Source organism: Haliaeetus albicilla, chromosome 21 (assembly GCF_947461875.1).
Source record: "Haliaeetus albicilla chromosome 21, bHalAlb1.1, whole genome shotgun sequence".
NCBI classification, from domain to species: domain Eukaryota; kingdom Metazoa; phylum Chordata; class Aves; order Accipitriformes; family Accipitridae; genus Haliaeetus; species Haliaeetus albicilla.
Genome location: NC_091503.1, coordinates 19,326,355 through 19,343,254, shown reverse-complemented (window position 1 = coordinate 19,343,254; position 16,900 = coordinate 19,326,355). Strand labels below are relative to the sequence as shown.

General features: G+C 43.5%; 1 protein-coding gene across 16 annotated transcripts in view; it reads right to left on the bottom strand.

Annotated features, from left to right (window-relative positions):
- Positions 1-16,900, bottom strand: part of ATXN1 (ataxin 1) — a 230,637-nt gene that overhangs the window by 148,737 nt on the left and 65,000 nt on the right. Inside the window, exon 5 of one of the 16 annotated variants that reach the window (XM_069809145.1) lies at positions 4,412-4,551. The exons of 14 other annotated variants lie outside the window; for them this stretch is intronic. The gene's annotated coding sequence lies outside the window, so the exon portion shown is untranslated. The remainder of the gene's footprint in view (positions 1-4,411; positions 4,552-16,900) is intronic. One more of the 16 variants, XM_069809146.1, reaches the window with a different exon arrangement.

The following is a 16,900-nucleotide window of genomic DNA, read 5'->3' as shown; positions in this document are numbered from 1 at the left end:
ATCGTTTACTATTTTGCATATTTTCCTTTATACTCGTGCCATAACATATGGACAGGCCAACCATATCACACCTACCTGCTCTTTACGTAATAGATTCCTACTATACCGTCATCCCATGCTTCCAGTAGTTGTGTGTGTTCTTGTTACCCCATCACAATAAACCATCAGAACAAGGAAACAGACTTCCGTGTGCAGCTCTATGGCATTTTGGCAAATTTAAGACAGGAAAAGGGAAAGAGGGGAAAAAAGAGAGGAGGCGAGTGGGGGGGGAAAGAACAGCAGCACTTACTCTTTCATGTGGGAAGGTATGCCAAGAGGACAACCACAGTGCTTCACAGTAAAGCTCAAGAGATCTGAAAGGTCTGCAACAAGCAGGGTGCTGCACGCTGACCTGGGGTGCTGAGCACCTGCTGTTCCCACTACAGCTACAGAAAGCAGATCGCTGCCTCACTCAGGATCAAGCTTTCTGGGTCAGAGACCATTGCACTCCCTGCAGCACCCAGAATGAGAAGAGATGCACCAGTTGTCGTCCACGGGTGCTTCCAAGCCCCTTCCTCACCACTGTCACGTGCAGACACCTACACCGCGTGGTGGGGAGGTGACCGCACAGACACTATGACAAAGATCAGTCAGCTCTTCCACTCTTTGACACAGAGGTCAAACACAGCAGCAAGAGAGAAGCCATTGTTTTAGTGATACAATGCTAAGAAAGTAATACAAAAAGTACAAACTTACCACACAATGGAACTAAGCCCAAGTAATCTTCCTCCTCCAAACACTCCAAAGAAGCACTACGTACTCTCAGTAACTTAACTGAGACAAGTCCTCTATGGAGTTGCTTCTCAAAATATTCCTGGGAAGTTTTTCAAGCATCACGGGAACACCTGATTGCATGTGTTAACCTCCGCACCTAACAAGCCTGCATCTTCTCTCATTGAAATCAGCTGCCCTTAATTTGAACAGTAGGAGACCTGGGCCTTTTCTGCTGCTGTGTTCCTCATCAGAGCTCTATAAATGTCACACCTTTATTTTATTAGTGAAAGATCTATTTTATAAATTAACACTAAAAACATTCCTGTATGTGAGGTTTTTTGGCCCCTGTTGCGACTCTGAATTCTTGAAGGTCAAATAAAGCGGTCCGTAGAAAAGGAGAGAAGAAAATGCTCTGCAATATCCTTTTACAGAGGCTCCGCAGTAAAAAAGACAATAGCTAGCTGATTTGTTACGTGGCTTTGAGGGCAGCCATGAATGCTAAGACCACAGTTAAATGAACCTGGTCATGAAAGGAGCAGCAGCTCGTCCAGTACTGTATCTACATTAGTTAACTCTTTTTGTGATTCAAGTCCAAGACTTCGTATTGTTCTATTTCCGCTTATTCCTCTGCTCTAGATTCCCTTTGTGACACTTTTATCAATGGAAAAATCGAGGGAGGGGTTTCCAGCTGGGAGCCCAACAGAAAAACAGTAGGTTCAGTCTGGTTTTCTCACTTGCGCTGCAAGAGCCATTTTAGCGCCAGTAATAAAAGCAAAACTACACAAAGAAAAAAAAGACATGACCTGAAATTATTTTATCATCATAAATGCTGCACCGCTCTTTATTCTCCGGTACAGTTAGTCTCACACATTGCCACACTAATTTGCTAGCTTCAACAGAGCTCCTTGCAAATAACCTATTTGTATTAAGGGATGATGTCAGCTAGAATTCCAGGGAAATACTAAGAAAAAGTTAACAGCACCATTGGTCAGATCTACTCTGTCATGCCCTTGCAATTTTTACAGATTTATGGCTGCAATATCACAATTTAAAAAAAGCAAAAGAGAATAGCCTGATTGTGTCCTCTGCGAGAGGTGGGAAAAACATACACAAACAACAAGGGAAGGTAACTGACACACTGGGAGCTGTGCAAAATGGATTTTGCACAGGCACATCTACATGGCTACACCCGGGGTGTCATTATGGCAGCCGTGGTGCAGGCACAACCGCAGCCAGTTGGGTGCTTACATTAGAGTTGTAACCTTAGAAGGTGGTTTTGAAAATGAGATCATTTGCACTAAGAGGATTTTCAAGGTAAGTCAACAGATAGATTTGGTCTCATTTAAGACCAGAAAAGACTATTAATCATACATTGGAACATTATGGCAGCACAGACCATTCATCTTGGGAGGCACTTTGTATAATAACAGAGCTCACATAAATGTCCACAAGCACCGCTCCACACAGATGACAGGCTCCTTGAACTCTGGAGCTATTTACTGTAGCTATTTTCATACACCACCAAGAAGCCCTGGAAACTACCATCTTCACAAACAAAAGGACAGATGCCTCAAAACCTTCAATAGGCAATTATCCAGCCATCACAAGCTCTGCAAGTGTCCCAAAGACAAGGAAAATATCTTCCTCACACATACGCTGCCTGAACGAGATGGCTGATCGGGGTACAGTGTCTGTAATGGCTCTGCTGAGAAAAACACCTTTAGATACAACAGAAATCGAAGCTGCTATCGCCAGAAAGCAGCACCTATCACCCCAATTGCCTAAGCTTGGCAAAGCTGCAGTAGGACAAGAGCAGCAAAGCTGAAAGGAAAATACAAGGGTGGAGAATCAGATACAAAGGCTGTCTGCTCAGACATGAAGAATACTTAAAGATGTGCCTTGTGATGAAAAAAACCTGGCAGTCATCATCATCAAATAGCCTGAGAGTTCAGAAGGCACCTAAGAGAGCATGGTATGGTACCCAAACTCCCAGATAGTATATTTTAACCTGCTGGACAACTTTTAATAGTATTTTCAAAAGGTCATATGGATCTCAAGTACCTAAACCATAAAAAATAGTAAACTAATAAACCTTGAGAACTGACTGTTAGCATTCTCTTGAATCTGTACTGCAGACTTATTTCCCTAAATAAACACATGAACTTCAGCAGTGACTATGGCAAACCCACAGATCTGGGTTATGTCTCCAGCTCCAACCATTTACTTTATTGCCTTCCACAACATACAGAGCAATTCTCATTAAGTAGTTGAATGTGAAGCAGCTCAGTGGAGAGTTAAGGAAATGCTAATCCAAAACTAATCAAAGGGGGCAAACTATGTGTGGAAAAAATTAATTTAACTTGTGTGAAGTCATATGAAGTAACCGAAGGAAGCCTATGTGAACCTAGCAGACACGACCTATGCCACGTCACAGACAAAAGGGACAGGAGGAAATACCCTTGAAAATGCCTTCTCGGCTCCAAATCTAGAAATCAGCACATGGGTAGGTCACATTAATCAAACTTATCAAAGAAATCTCCGTATCAGCTCTGATCACCACTCTACCCTGTCTAGAGTCTCAGCTTTCATTGTGGCCAATCTCTGAGAAAGACACCAGAAAAGAAAAAAAGAAAAAAAAAACCAGGAAAAAAGAAGGAAAACCACCACACCCACAACTCAAACCTAGTAATTACAAGCCAAAAAAATGAAGTGAGGGGAAAATTATTTCCTGTCCCTGCAGGTAAGGTTGAAGTCCTGAAGCACTAGATTTGAGAATAACTAATTGGAGATCAACAAGTTAAACAGCCTAACAGGGTCTTTTTAATTTATTAAATATATTTTGCTTTAATCACATTAATTTTTCAGAAACGTACAATAATCTTTGTGGTTTAAAATGACTTTGTATTCATTTTTTAATGGAGAGTATTTTTATTCATCTAATACATTATCCTTTCCAGAAAATTATCATACTTGACTACAAGTACTTAATGAGGCGCTAATTAATACTCCTATTTCTCCCCATTTAAAACTCCTTTGAGGAATGAGGTCAGAAACCTGGTTTAATGCACAAGACACTTCTCTGAGGCTGAAGGGGAAGGGACCCAAAAGGCACCTGTCACCCTTTTCCACGGAGGACACCCCTCTTGAAAACTGAAGCCCAAGATGAGAGCGATCCCTCCGGCCGAGCAGGCAGCTGACGCTAGCTCCCTGCGCAGCAGCACACCCCTCTTCTCTGCCGCTTGTGAATGACGAGAAGCAATTCCCCCACTTTTCGTTTAACAGGACGAGATTCACCTTTCCCACTCTTGTCAGCCTGTGCCCCCTCTCCCTGGGAAGACAGCTAAAGGGTTCATCCTACTACAGCGTGCTCGGGAAGCCGCTTGTTCCCCCGTCTTGCTTCTGCCCAGTGCTGTAACGCAGCGACGGGCAGCTCCACCATCCTCGGCGCAGAAGCCCTGCCAGAGCCGTGGAGCCCTGCCAGCCACTCCAGCCGTCCCCACACCTCGCCAGGGGTGCGGTAGGCAAATTCGGGATACGAACACCTCCCAGAGCAGGAGCGGCTGTTTCGGACTCGAGGAACTGCTGCAGGTTTAAAGAGCAAAAGCAAAGACCAAGCACAAGCATTTCTGAAGCTCTCAGGAAATTTGCAGACACTCACCCACAAACTTCACTTCTGCGTTTGCTAGAAGTTGTACACTAATTGCAATTACCTAAGAGCGGCTCCACGATGGGAGGAGGGGAGGAGCGGAAGGCTTCCTTTTGGCACAGCTTCTTCGGAGTTCAAAGGACACATATGGCCTGCAAACACAGTGCAGGGGATAATGTAAAATTAAAGGAGGGATGGGTGGAAAATGAGAACTCAGCAGGGACAAGCAGTGTTGTTCTGGATCTGCTCGACTGGAATTTAAAATAAAGGAATGGGGGCGGGGGGGGGGGGGGACAACAAGAAGCCCGCCCTTATTTTAATTCCACATCCAAACAGAGGGAGGGATGGCAAGAGGGATCCCATGTGAAGGGAAGACCTCCAGGGAGCAGGACCTGGGCACTTCTGCCTCGTCCAGGCAGCAGGACCCGGAGGACCCTGCCCGGAGAGCAGGAGCGGAAGCAGCCAGAGATACAATGGCTTCAGGAAGCGTACCACGACACCTCCGAAGAGACGGGAGGGGTTTATTTCAGAATAAACACGCGTACAGCACCAAATCTGCAGGGAGAGACAGCGTGCCTGCCCACAGAGTAAAGCAAGAATAAGAAGGTGTCTGAATAGCACAGGCCCCGATTTGCCTTGCAGCGCCCGTGTAGCCATGCAAAGCAAGCCACATAAAAGCCAGCAGCCTGTGAGACCGTGCCTGTTCCCACACCGAATCCCGACACCTGCTTGTGGCCCTGTTCTCAGTTAGGGCAGATACCAAAGCCTACCCTTCCCACCGCAGGGCACGTCAAGCACAAAAATACATAAAGAAACAAAACAAAAAAAAAACTCCATCCACAACAATCCTCAGTCATAATTTCTACATAATTATTGCACAACAACCACCCGTAATGAGAGAATGAATTTATAACCACACACAAGCTATATTTACCAGTGAACTAGTTACAAAGCAAAACAGCAGGAAACCACAATGTGTGTCTTCATATTAGTTCCTCGGCAGTGGTGCAGAGCAGGGCTGCCCGTGCAGCGGGGCAGGCTGGGCAGGTGAAACCCAGGCACAGGGGCCAAAGAGCAGCACAGTCCCGTGGAGATGGAAGCTGGACCCAACAAGACACGAAGATGTCACCGGGTGTTCAAGGGAAGCTATGTAGAGGTGGGGCTAGAAAGACCTGTTTGACTTCAGGGTTAAATAGTTGGCCACCCAAATAAAAACTGAAGGGAGTCTCTCCTCCCAACTTTCCCAGCTTCCACAAATTTTGATCCCTAGAGGGAATTAAAAAAACCCAACATACAAACAATACAAAAAACCTCCCCACCCCACAAATGGACGTGCAGTCCCTCACCACAGTCAGGACCCAGGAGGTGACCTGTTCCTGCCCCTACCCCCCCCCCCCCCAAATGAGCACAATTCAACCCAAACTGGGACAGCAGGACGGTGCCTCAAGAGGAGGCCTCACAAGGTCAGCGGTTGAGCCCTTGCTAACAACTTTTTTTTATCGCTGAGGAGAGTTGATTTGGGTCTGCCTACCAGCCACCATGTATTGCTGAGCTCAGAGGGTCTTCACACCTTCAAACCCTGCCTTTCAGGCAAATTTGGCCAAAACCACCTCACAGCTTCGGAGGTTACTGAAGTGCAGCTGGGCCGACAGACTCAAGGAAAGACAGGCAGCATGGTCAGGAGAGCCCCATTTCCTTGGGCCAACGCCACACGAGCAGGCAGGGTCCCTGCCGCCAGCAGCAGCACCCTGACCACCTCGCCCCGGCTGCTCATCCTCACCTCCCCCTGCACCAGTACAAACCCTCACACTTTCCAGGCCGGTGCAAGAGCGATGGTGAGCTAGATCCGGGAACAGATCCTGCTGAAAACATACTTTTTTTTTTTTTTTTTTAGGGATTATTTTTGACTTGGCTCCTTTCCCAGACCTGGCTCAGAGCACAACTGCACAATGCTTATGTCAACACAAGGAACCCATCTAATGAGTACCCACGGAGGGGGGCCAGGACTGCTGCCATCGCCATCCCGGCCACCTTAATGAGCTTGTAAAACAACGGCCTACGGACAGCGGGTTAAAAAGTCACAGAGCTTCAGTTAACTGAGGGAGGCAGATGAAAAAAAAAAAAAAAAACAAAACAAAAAACCAACATGCACACAGGTTACCAACTCGCTGCCATGTCAGGCTGCCAAAACACAGCAAAAGCACGGGGCCTTCCCTCGAGGAAAAGAAACCCTGCGCTCAGCTCCACTGCAGCCCCGACGCATAAGGTCGCCTGACACACACCCTGGGAAAATCTTGCTCCCTACTAGTTCCTAAGCAGGATACACAGCAAAACGCACACCTCATGAAACACTGGTGTCTTGAAATGACCTATGCTCTTATCTTTTTGGCTAGGCATGCTCTCCCCTGCCCTGCTCTGTCCTTGGAAAGACACCAAATAGCCCAGCCCCAATTCAAGATGGAACTGTAAAGGCAAGAGAGAAGGGAAGGCAAACAGGGAAAAACATCTCTCCTTCCATGGACTACGAGTGCAAACCCACCACAACACCAGTGTAACCCCAAACACGTGCTACAATGGAGACAAAAATCCATGATTACTACTTCTGGTGTTTATGCTGACCAGTGCGCTATTATTGCTCAGGTGGCAATCAGTGAACCTGTCATGAGAAGAAAGGATGTGTTGGGCTTGCTAAGGATCCTTATAGTTCCTATCTGAGTACAATCATACCTTCTTGAAATGTAGCCCAAAAGGGCACTGTTATTCCGGAACTGAGCTGCTTTCGGAAGATGAGTCAAAAGTAGTTCCATGTACTTAGATCTCTTCTTCAACTTACCGACAATTTTTCCTCGCTTTACAGCCATGTTTTCTGATCCTTAATTTATTTTCTTTCCCTATTGCTGAGAGAAAAAGCCCCACAAATAAAGAGAAATCTGACTATCCCAGGAAATTATGTAACTAACTATACACAGAGGGCTGTCAAATATGCACAAAGTAAACTAACTGAAATAATATTATTTTTTCCTCTCTAATATCCTTCATTTATAGTCATTGTAGGTGTTACATGTAACAACAGTAAGTGGAACGATGTCATACAGCGCTTTCCACATTGAGACAACTATTCTGCATCCCCTTGTGCAGCAGGCAGTTTCTATAGCTCACTTTGTATTATGGCAACTGAGCAAGGCACCTCAAATTAAGCCCAGAGCAGTAACCATTCCCTAGAAGCAGGGCTAAAACCTAGACTAATGAGTGGCTGCATCTATAGGCACACCAAGTCTTTCTCCCCAGTAAAGTCTGGACATCGCTGGCAGCTGGTAGGCAGAAGCACATGCCTCTGACGGTACAACTCTTGCCTCCCAACAGAGGCAGCCAACAGCACAAGCAATGCATGGGGCCAACTCCTGCCCCAAACAAAATGTCGGTTTGGGATGGCACATGTGCAGGAGAGCTGCTAGACACTACAGGGGATGAATTCCTGTTTGCAAAGCCTTGGAAAAATGCTAGGTAAGAAGTCACTATGTATTGCTATTAGCACAAGGCTCGTGAAGATGAGCAGAGGCCTTGATTGACAGCACTGCTCCCCTCCCATTGTTCATCAATGGGAAAGAAAAAACACTAAAAAAACAATAAAAGACAAAAAATAAATGCATCCCAAGCACCCACTATATTTTATGTTCTTTTTGTCAACAATTACAATTCCCGTGATGTTAATAACGTGTACAAGGACAAATAAACTCAGAATACACAGCAAAACGCACAAGGAGGAGGTCAATGCATACTATCAGACATGACATGTCACAAACGCTCAGAAGATAACACAACCCAATAGATAAAGTATCATTCAGTACCAGTCATCATACTATTGCATCAAAAACTGGGCTCAAAAATACATATGAAAACATATATTCCATGCTTGGCTAAAACAATAGTACCAAACAAAACATATGATACTAATTCAAGTGTTATGACAAATTGTCCATTGTAGCTGGAAAACAGAGAGATATGGCTCTGAAAAAGGATCATAACAACAATGACCTAACAACTGTTAAGTGTTCATATTTGACATACATTCTAGCATATTCATAAACCAGGTATTTCTGAAGGTAGGAAAAAATATGAGAAAACAGGTTAATGAATTAAATGTAAATAATAAGGAAAAATCAAAGACATAAATCAGAAGAAATTTGAGCTATGAAAAGATTTTGTGTGCACATGCGTGTGAAATTTAATACAATTCCTACTTTAGGTCTCTTGGATGACACCTGTCTGTGTTTTTCAGACCTCAGTTTCAGAAGTTTTTTTTTTTCATACATGGTTTCAGAAGGACTGCTGTCTCTTTTAACAGTGAAGTTCTGCCTTCCAATTCCCCCAACATATTCGCACTGAATCCAACCAGCTTAAGGTTAACTACAAATACAATGGAAAATCTGAGGTAACTTGTTGCCTTTATTTTCCATTTTTTCTGATGTGCTATTAGGCTACTCATAATGAATATCAAATAAGTATTTTTTTGAATTAACAATTAGGACAAACAAAGGCTCTAATATTTTACAAACGTATTTGATGCAAAATATTAGATATGTGTTCTAGGCCTCAATTTTTCAGACCCTTATTATTGAATTCAGACTTTTTTTCAATCCATTAGCACGCTCAACAGCTTATTAATGTAAAGCAGAGCCTTGCTAATTTGCAATAATGTTGAGGATACCTACTCTAAATTAATGGAAGAAATCAATAAATTTATCAATCAACAAAAAGGAACAGAAAAGAAAAATGACAAAACACATTCTGTTCTATTACTGTGGCAATCCTAAATGGTGTTTTAATTATTCATACAAATACCTTTAATACATTAGTAAGTGTGATGTATAGCATATCTACTTTTTTTTTTTTTTTTTTTACTGTCTTGGGTCCCAGTTCAGGAACGTGGTTCCTTTGAGGAATACCAGGAGGCATCTGAATACTTTTTTGTGTTTGATCTTACATACTCAAATGCCATCCTGCTTTGGATCCAGAATACCACAAGATTCCTTACTCTCCAGCACTCTCTGCTGAGAGCAGACTCATACAGAAAGTCACGCAATGTCACACAGCCTATAACACACCACACAACACAACCACGGGACAGAAGCACCTCTCCATCACTCCTGCCATAGCCAAAAAGCAAATTCCCAGAGCTGCAGCTTGAAAGGGGAGGCAGCCAATATCCCACATCTTGACATCCCACTGAGAAAATGATGATAAAACAATGCGCTAGGGCATATCTTTTGGAAGAGAAGCCAGGGTCTAAATTCTGGGCCTGGCTTGCCAAGCCACTGCTTTTTCAACACATAAACCTGTGCATCTTCCGTACATAGCTCCCCAGGCTATGCCATTCCCACTCATTCACAGACATGTTCAGGCTGCCCGCCCAGTGTCTACGTTCAGTTAGTAACTATACCTCTCATCCCAGGAGAGACACCAGTAGCACAGAGAAAGCTGCAAAAACCATGAGTGAAATTCTGGGTAGAGGTGGAGTTTTTCAAACAGCGATGGTGAGCTTCAGAAGGAAGACCTAAGTGCACAGAACTCCAAAAATACGGCCCCTTTTCAGGTCAGCTGTGCACATAAAGGGTTAATAAACCACTACTGCTTATATTATTTATTAATCTCACCCCTCCCTTATTTATCAATTTCCTTCTTAAGTCCTGGCATCTCTTCTCCATTTCTCTCACAATTTTGGGTCCTTTTCCTCCCGAGATTATCATCTGCTGGAAGTTCCTCCTCCTCTCCGCTGCCCACATCTCAATCTTTGTCCTGGTTCCCTACAATGCTCAGCTTCTGGCTGGGCTCCATGCTCACTCAAATTTATTTATATCCTGCTCTTCCAAGCTTGCGAAGCAGGTTTCCACTCAGCTGCCCTCACCTGCCAGGGCAAGGAGCAGTGCATGGAAGCTGGAAAGAAGAGCTCATGAGCACCAGCCACCAGTACGGCAGGGCTTTGTCACTAGAAACCCAAGGTGGAAATGCATGCCATGCGTCTTATTTAGTTGAAAGCCGAAATGTTTCTGTCTAGGATGTCTGTTTGTATCTCAAGTCACAAAGAAGCCATTAGTACCAATAATGTGTCATTACGGGGGCGTCAGCAGAGACTCTGCAGCTAAGGTTAATTTGAGATGCATAATTTAAAGCAGAACTAAAATCCCTCCATTTCACACTTTAATGACTGAATTCAAATCATTCTTCAAATTTGACACAGCAGCTCTTAAGGGGACACTTGCACTTTTTCCTTTTCTCCTTTTTTTTTTCGCCAATTTTAAATAAAATACAAGCTATCTATTGCAGAAGAAAAATGTACAGATCCTCCCTTTACGATCACTTTAACCTGTTTCCCCCTCACATTTCTTTTCAGCAGCTTCATTTGGCTTCATACTTCATATATTCATTCTGACATGTCAGAATATGCCTGACACAGGCCACTTCTGCAATTAAAAAAAAAAAACCAACCAATACTCAACAGTTAAAAATTTCACTCATCGTAACCCCAGGAATTTTGCCAAGAACAGCTGGCAACACTGCCTATCTTAAGCATACCACATCACTTAGGTAACAGTAGTACCCACACAATTCTCTGTCTTTAGTATTTCTACACTCAACATCCTGCTAAAATACGTAAGAGACATAATCTTTGTTTTTCACACAGAAAACAGAGGCAAAGACAGAAGGATGCTGTGGTTCAACAAGTGCTTCAAGCTGGTCCAATTCTCCCAAACCCACTGATAATTTGTTTTGTCAGGCAACTTCCCTGAGCACAGCTGATAAAACACAAAAAATAATTAAGGAAAAACTCATCACAACATAACGAAGCAGCATGATAGGGAGATCTCCATACTGCTGAAGCGGAGATGCAACACCTCTCTAACAAACACCTCCTGCCTTTTACTGTGGATGCTTCAATAAAGCTCACTTAATGTTACCAAAATTCATAGAAACATACAACAATTTTTGTTGTCTGACACAACTCGATTTTGTTCTGAATTTTCAAGAAATCACAGTTCAAGCACACAGACATTCGTTGGAGAACTGCCCTCCATGCTAAAAATGGCAATGGAATTGCACAAGGGGAGGGAGGAAAGAAAAAAAAAAGAAAAAAAGAAAATTCCAAGAAAACTTTGACTCATCCATTGTTATTAATCAGGTTTTTGGAGCAGAGAATGGAATGCCGTCAAGCTAAAATTGACAGCGCTATTTTCTGATCTCTAAGTGATGTCAATCCTTCACAAAGCCACAAATGCTGAGAAAATTTTTCTCTGCAAAATTCTAAGAATGACTCTTAAATTTTGTTAGTTTGGGGGAAAAAAAAAGCCCAGAGCTAAAAGAGGCATTTGAAATTAAACTCCTACGTAGGTGTGCTTTTGAATACTGAGAGTATTAGGCTTCACAGCTTTGTGCTATCTATGACTCAAGGCTTGCTGCCACAGGTGTCAAGAGACCTGGGACCTATCTGGAGCTCTGTAGAAACCTGCTGCTTTGTGGTTTGGGATTTTTTTACTATATAGTAAAAAATACACTCTCAAAGACAAAAAGCAGGCTTTTGCACTCAGTATAGACGTGAATCTTTTTAGTCAACAGATTTTACTGTCCAGTTAACTTTTACCTAGCAAAGCAGATTTTTCTGCTGTTTAATTCTCAAGGTTTTCAGAACAACATGATGTCAACTAAGCCTAACAGTTGAAATGGCTTCAATAAAATTCTGAGAATAACATATCTATACTGGCACACCAACACACTATTTTTAATTGTAGATCATTAAAGATGTAATAGAAGAATTCACTTCCAGCACTGTTCTGTCAATGCAGTGAGATAATCATGCTGCTATATCATACATAAAGCAATGTTTATGCGTAGTGGTTTAGGTAATGGAATGGAAAGGCAGAAAGCAGTGATTCACTCCTTGTTCTATCTGTTGCTGCAACATGGCTTTTGCCTATCACAGAGCCCAAGCAGGCACATGGAGTGATTGGTTGATTGGTTTCAAATGTTAGTAAAACAGAGACCTGGAAAATGAAAAAAGGCAAGTCAGTTGAAATGCTAAACAAAAAAAAAAAACAAAAAAATCTGGATTGCAGATGAGAAGTACTTTACAGAGCAGCGTACAAATGCAGGCCTCTGAGGTAATTTAAACCAAATGCAGACTGAAACTGAAGTAGTTTGGTGAGTCAGCACAGTAAAAGGACACTAAATTACATGCGAGAAAAGTGCAATCCTTTTTGTATAACACACTGTATTTTATTCCAAATTTACCAGAAAACAAATTAATTGTCTCCTTTGTGTTATGCCTCCTTCGTTTCCTTTTGGACGCAACCTCTACCTTCCAGAAACAAACTGCGTGCAGGCTGACTAGCTGTGAACTCTAATGTCTAGGACTTTAATTTCCCTTTCACAAAAATTTCATCTCCAGACCATGACAACGTTAATAAACAATCGTTGGCATGAACGCTACTGACCATCTTCCAAGTTATGATTACTTTCCTCTGGAAACAAAATAAAAAAAAAATTTAATGGTTAAAACCAAAACTGCAGAGAATCATTACAGGCTCCAACAATGGTAAGTGCCTTCCAGACTCTGCCATCACAGAGGTTTCAGCCACCTACAGCTTGGTGTAGAGCAGGGCTTCAGCACTAAATATGCTTACCATCAGTCAAAGAAAGGCTTAGCCTCATATCTGCCTCAAACATTTTTAAAACCATAGCTGTTTTTAAACTCACAAAGCAATTTCCATCTTCATTTTCATCTCATTCTTGCCTCATACTTTCACAAGAACGTAATTCTGTGAAAGCCACAACAATTGCTTGTTCAACGTAGACTGCCACTCTCTGAAGTACTTTCTGAGATAGATTTGTACGGACAGACGTGGGTAGAAATGAATAATCCAAAAATATCCACAATACATAATGAGCAGAGACTAGAAAAAAAAAATACCACGTACTGCAAATGCAGCCCAAATTGGAACGAATGCCTACAGTAGCAACAGCACAGGAAGAGCAAAATGTTATTGTACATTACTGGCACGCAGCCCGTAATTACAAAAAATACTGCAGTATTCCACAGTAACAGCATAAAATATTATCATTTCAAACAAAGCAGCTGCAGCAGCCTGCCCACAGCAACCACGTCGCAGAGAGCCAGGGGATGAGAGGGCGGCCAGCTGCCGAAGGACTCTTTGTCGCAGAGGGTGAGGAGGCCCCGCAGGGTCGGCGAGCCCTCGGGATGGCTTCTTCTCGCACCCACAGCTCCGCTCCATCAGGGCACGAAGGACCACTGCTCGGCAGCAAAGGGCTCCCACACGGGCTCCAGCTGCTGAGCCCTCTAGCAGAGGGGAAGCACGCTGCTTGCTCTGCGTTCGGACCCTTGCTGCAGTGCGCCTTCTGCCAAATTTGCATTTTCACAGTGTCTCAGATAAAATAAAGTCTTCCCCACTCCAGCTCCCCTGTGCTAACCCCTGTGTTACCCAGTCCCCTCTGACACTCTGCCAACAGGTATTAACAGAGGGCTAGCAAGAGGCTCCCAAGCACTGGTTGACATATGCTGCCGTTACAATGGCTATCACTCGCCTCCCTTAGATGGCGAGCAGTTGCTCCGCTACGTATCAGCAAAACAGGAGACGACATGCACGTGAGTTTATTAGTGATATTCTTCTCAACAGCTCTACCCAAAGACCACCAGCACAGAGCACAGTCTCACCAGGGCAAACAGAAAAACCCCAAAAGTTACAATTATGTCTGTCTGCTCACTGGCATGCACTGCATACAAATCAGGAGTCCTAGCTCATCATTTGTAGAAATAACATCTATCCCATTTGGTTTCTATATGGATCATGAAAAAAGACCAGCTAAGGAGCTGTATGTTTTCTCCAAACTTCATGCATTTGCAGAACTAGCAACCAGAGGAAAAGAAATGCAGAACCCTGAACAGCAAGGTTAGTGGAGAAAGAAACGCTGTTCAAATGGAAGATACAACTCTGAAATTAAGTTTGAAATACACAAACACTGTTTGGGCAGTATCTTTTAGAGATGTTCGAATCATCATGAAAACTGGTTTTCATACTGCCAACCAGAAAGATGATGTTTTTAGGAGGGAACAAATTAACTGCCATACCTAAATACTTCCCAGTTCACCAGCACTTCTCATCTTTCCCATACCAGCTTTTCTCTGCCAAACACAAAGGGAACTGTAGCATATATATGCAATAAACTGCAGTAATATATGCAGTAGATTGAAATACTGCATTTTTGTATCCTCATAAGCCATTCATTGGCTTATGGATTCAAAGTCCCATAGGGAATGCTGCAAATCCACGCTAAAGTCTCTCTGGATTTGACTCTCTGACGTATGTAACAGATGTGTAAAGTAACACATAACCAGATGCCTCTCTAGTAAATGCACAGCTAGAGACTGAAAAGTCCTAAAACTGTTGTGTCCAAGGGCAAAGGATAAGGGAGAGAATAGAGTCCCATATCTAGCAAGGAAAGAAAAGTTTAGGCTTTATGAATTTCTTGTCTACAATCATTTTTCATGTCTAATTCAGCTACAGTATCACAAGAGAGTGCTTTTTCGTTGGTGGGGAGTCCAGCCACTGTGGCCTGGTTTGCTCCATGCCAGGCTGATCAACTGTTTCTTGCTGTCTCTGAAACTTCAAGGTCCTACCTCCAAAGCCTCCACCATGACTCCAAAGAACTTCATCCAGAAGGGAGGTGTAACTCCTCAGAAGAAAAACCCCTCTGGAAAAAGAGCATATGGCTGTATAACAGTAATCACCACAGAAGCCCCTCTCCACTCCCTAAGTTGGTGTGTCCTGGCCACAGTGGCTTGGAGAAAATAGGTGGTGTGCTTTCACAATAACCTTCTAAGGCAGAGGAGAATGGTGGGTGAGAAAAAGGCAAGAACTTGTTTAAAAGCCTTAATTTAAAACTTCTGGCTACTCCCATTTTATGGAATAAGTTAAAACCACTCTCTGCTAGAAACAGTGTGAACCACTGACTTCAGATCTGGAACCTGCCTTTTGCAAAGCTGCTGGTGGGCTTGGATCCAAGGCTTTGGTTCAAGCTCTTATCTACTCCATACTACAATGACTTATACCATACGTCCTTTATAATAAATAGCCTCACAGTGAGGAAGCACACTATTGGCATGGTTCATATTTACATCACTCTTTTGAAAGCCAATGCACATGGTTTAAGGAAAGTGTTGGAAATATTACAGCTTTCAAATATTTTGCCTTATGTGGTTTACAGCCAGCATAGTCAATGGCTGCATAAGCTTCACCCATTTTCACGTGACGTGCTAAGCGGTGCGAGGCCCAGGTAATGCCCACCACGACTGAGCAGAATGGGCATGTCGGCAGGGCACAGGCATGGCCACATCCCACCACAACAGTGCCCTGGGCTGTGCCACTGCACTCTCCCAGCTTCCCGCAGTGAAGGTTTCCATTCTCTGTCCTCACCACCTCCTCTTTACAAAGGCTCACACACACTTACAGAAACAAATGAACAATTCCATTATGTGCCTGGCAGCCCGTGCACTTTCTTTCTGATTCACAATAGAGGCGCCCCATTGAAAAGATCCATATATGGGGGAAAAAAATAAAAAAATCTAAGCAAGTCTCCAGCAAGCACACATACTATCAAAGCCTCATTTCCACTTAACACAAGTTGCTTTGGGAACTAATGCAGCTGACTTGAGGAGAAAACACAAACAAACAAACAACCTCTTTTTCCATTAGCTAGAGACGGGGCGGGGGGGGAATAGAACTGGTGCCATCTTTGTTGAAGAGCTCCACGAAACTAATGGTTTAGGAGAGCTGAGGAGCATGGATGGGGGACAATTTGTGACTGATCACTGCCATCTGAACATGGCACGCTGACAGCTGAAAGAAGAGCAGAGAAAGGCAAAACAAAACAGGCATGTGTTTAATCTGGGCAGGCTCAGTCCCCTGTATTCACTCCCAGTGAAAAATACAAGGCAGGAGAAAGTCGGTCCCCTCCGCCTGCTCAGCTCGGCGCCCACGTAACTCCCTGGCACACACCGCAGGACCTTCTCTGGGCACACAAAAGGGGGCATTATTTCTTCACGTGCTGAAAAAATAATCAAGAAGGGGCAGGAGTACCGGTACAATTTAATAGATCTTAAAATGCGTATTTCGCCACCAAAGAACTTCCCTTTCTTTAATACTCTGCCAATGAGCTCCTGCACTCTCCAATACAAAGAAAACTAAAAAAGGTTATACGATTTTGTGACTGCAACAGAGAGCTGATCAAATGATTATAAAGGCCACACAGATGCTGCGAAGATATCTCCCCCTGAACTTCAATGTGCTCTTCCTCAGAGAGCAACAAGAAGGCAGTTGTGAAAGGAAAATCATGCACATTATCCTGGTCTGACATCAGTGAAAAAACAGACATGAATAAAAGTATTTTGATTTATGCTCTGCAGAGCTGAGGAGGAATGCTTGCCACCAGGAG